Genomic DNA, 3,546 nt, shown 5'->3' on the forward strand with positions numbered 1-3,546 from the left:
TGTTTCAAATGTATCACCGAAGACTGAAAAGTCATCCATGAAAACTTCCATGCATTCTTCTATCATGCCATGAAAAATCGCCATCATACACCTTTGAAAGGTTGCAGGGGCGTTGCAAAGTCCAAATGGCATGCGTTTGTAAGCAAAAGTACCATAAGGGCACGTGAATGTGGTTTTCTCTTGGTCCTCGGGTGCTATTGGAATTTGAAAATATCCGGAAAATCCATCTAGAAAACAATAGTAACTATTTCCGGCTAATCTTTCCAACATTTGATCAATGAAAAGTAAGGGAAAGTGATCTTTTCTGGTGGCGTCATTTAATATTCTATAATCAATACATACACACCATCCTGTTACAGTCCTAGTAGGAATAAGCTCATTTTTCTCATTTGTAATGACAGTCATGCCACCCTTCTTAGGCACGCATTGAACTGGGCTTACCCATGGACTATCAGAAATTGGATAAATTAGACCTGCATCTAACAGTTTAATAATCTCTTTCTTAACTACATCTTGCATATTAGGATTTAGTCTTCGTTAGCGTTGCACATACGTTTTATGACCTTCTTCCATAAGGATTTTATGTGTGCAATACGAAGGACTTATTCCTTTAATATCATGAATCTTCCATGCAATGGCTGGTTTATGAGCTTTCAACACAGAAATGAGTTGTGATTTCTCATTTTCAGTAAGAGAAGATGATATTATTACAGGTAATTCAGATTCACCATGTAAATAAGCGTATTCCAAATGGTTTGGAAGTGGCTTTAACTCTAATTTCGGTGGTTCTTCTATCAATGATTTATATCGATATCTGTCTTCTTCTTTTAGCATTTGAATTTCTTCTGTTGTTGGTTCATATCCATTAGCTATAAGTGTAGCTAACATTTCAGCTTCATCAATTTGTTCTGTTCCTTCTCCTAAAGAACATTCTCCTGTTCCTTGTAATTCTGGAAATTCTTCTAATAATTCTGCATGTGCATCTATAGTTTGAATATAATAACATGTATCATCTGCAGATTGTGGTTGTTGCATTGCTCTATCAACTGAAAAGGTAACACTCTCATCCTCTATACTTAGGGTCAATTTCTTACCGAACACGTCTATCATTGCTTTAGCCGTGTTTAAGAATGGTCTTCCTAATATGAGAGGAACTTGAGAATCTTCTTCCATGTCCAGAACAACAAAATCTACTGGAAATACTAAAGTACCAACTTTAACTAGCATGTTCTCCATTATCCCTCTAGGATATTTTATTGATCTATCGGCTAGTTGTATGCTTATTCTGGTTGGTTTCAATTCTCCAAGGTCTAGTTTAGCGTATAGTGAATATGGCATTAGATTTATACTAGCACCTAAGTCTGTCAATGCTTCTATTGAACTAAGACTACCCAGAAAACATGGAATTGTGAAACTTCCTGGATCAGATAGTTTTTCTGGTATCTTATTCAACAGCACTGCTGAACAATTAGCATTCATAGTAACAGCCGAGAGTTCTTCCATTTTCTTTCTATTTGAGATTAGATCTTTCAAGAATTTAGCATATCTAGGCATTCCTAAAATCACATCAATGAAAGGAAGATTTACATTTATCTGTTTAAACATATCCAAGAATTTGGATTGCTCGGCTTCAAGTTTCTCTTTCTTCATTTTACTCGGGTAAGGAAGTGGTGGTTGGTATGGTTTAACATAAGGTTTAGCCTTTACTGTGTTATCTTCATTAACCTTTTCAACTACCGGTTCTTTTTCCTTATCTTGATTAGGTTGTGGTTCTTGTGGAGTAGGAATAGCTTCATCAGAAGTTACAGGTATTTCAGGTGGTTTAAGTGTTGTACCACTTCTTGTGGTAATGGCTTTAGCTGTTTCATTCCGGGGGTTAGCATTTGTATCACTAGGTAGACTTCCCGGTTTTCTTTCACCTATTAACCTTGCTAGGTTACTTACTTCTTGTTTCAGATTTTGAATAGAAGCTTGTTGATTTCTAAATGCTTGAGCATTTTGTTCATTAGTTTGTTTCTGAGATGTGAAAAACTGCGTTTGAGTTTCAACTAGCTTCGTCATCATATCTTCTAAATTCGGATTTTTATCATCGGTTTGTTGTGGTGGTTTGTTTTGAAAATTAGGTATTTGCTGGTTGTAAGTATTATTGGATACTTGTTGATTGCTAGGACCTTGTTGGTTGTTGTATGGAATATTTCAGTTATAATTCTGGTTTTGATTGTAAATCGGTCTTGGCGGTTGATAATTATTCTGATAATTATTTCCAGGCCTTTGGTTTATGAATGAAATATTCTCTCTTTGTTCCATTGTTAATTCAATACTGAGACAATCTTTTGTCAAATGTGGTCCTCCACACTGCTCACAACTAATTCGTATTGAGTGAATATCTTTAGTCATCTTTTCCATTCGTCTCTCAACAGCATCTATCTTTGCGGAAATGGAATCTAAGTCATGGCTAGAATCGGCTCTAGCTGCTTTAGATGATCTAACGATATCTTTTTCTTGGTGCCACTCATGTGAGTGGGAAGCAGTGTTATCAATAATTTTGTAAGCATCAGTTTCTGTTTTCTTCATAATAGAACTACCAGCTGCTATATCTATGTCTTTCCTTGTACTGATGTCGCATCCTTGGTAGAATATTTGTACTATTTGACAGGTGTCTAAACCATGTTGCGGACATCCTCTTAATAACTTTCCAAATCTTGTCCACGCCTCATATAGTGTTTCATTAGGCTTCTGTGTAAATGTAACAATTTCTGCTTGAAGTCTTACGGCTGTAGATGCCGGAAAGAATTGTTTAAGAAATTTTTCAACTAAAACGTCCCATGTATCAATTGCCCCTTCAGGTAACGATTCCAACCAATCTTTGGCTTCTCCCTTTAAAGTCCAGGGAAATAACATGAGATATATATGTTCATCCTCCACTTCTCGGATTTTAAATAGTGTGCAGATCCTATTAAAGGTACGAAGATGTTCATTTCGATCTTCCTTCGGCGCACCACTAAATTGGCATTGATTAGTCACCATGTGTAGAATTTGTCCTTTGATTTCATAATCTGGCGCATTAATGTCTGGATCAGTAATTGCGTGACCTTGGTCAGTGCGTTTAGCTCTCATTCGGTCTTCCATACTTAAAGGTTCTAGATTCTCCATAATTGAATTTGTTGAATCGGTATCACTAGAGGATTCTGATTTAATGGTTCGTTCCTCAACATTCTCTGTTTGAATGATTGGTGGTTCCGGAGGAAAATTTAATGGTTCAGGATCTATGAATCGTCCCTGAATATTCTCCGGATTCTCAATTGTGAGGTCGGGTTCAAAAAATGGATTATCGGAAATTTGAACTGGAGTACTTGGTCGACTGGATGACGATTCTAAAGAAAAATCAACGGCGGTAATATTTGCTAAATGTCTTGATCTAGTTACAGGTGGTGAACGTACAAAAGGTGGTGAACGTCTTGCTCGGTGCATTCACTGAATATCCTATTAGTTTTTTTAAAAAGGAAAGAAAAATTATATAAGTTATCCAATCAATAGACTTTTCTG

General features: G+C 36.3%; 1 non-coding gene across 1 annotated transcript; it reads left to right on the forward strand.

The window, feature by feature from the left end:
* The first annotated feature begins 2,662 nt into the window (after positions 1-2,662).
* On the forward strand, positions 2,663-2,769 carry LOC139856684 (small nucleolar RNA R71). The gene has a single exon (XR_011762149.1). It is a non-coding gene; the product is annotated as a small nucleolar RNA R71 (small nucleolar RNA).
* Positions 2,770-3,546: the final 777 nt, after the last annotated feature.

The sequence above is a fragment of the Rutidosis leptorrhynchoides genome, chromosome 6 (assembly GCF_046630445.1).
Source record: "Rutidosis leptorrhynchoides isolate AG116_Rl617_1_P2 chromosome 6, CSIRO_AGI_Rlap_v1, whole genome shotgun sequence".
In the NCBI taxonomy this organism is placed as follows: domain Eukaryota; kingdom Viridiplantae; phylum Streptophyta; class Magnoliopsida; order Asterales; family Asteraceae; genus Rutidosis; species Rutidosis leptorrhynchoides.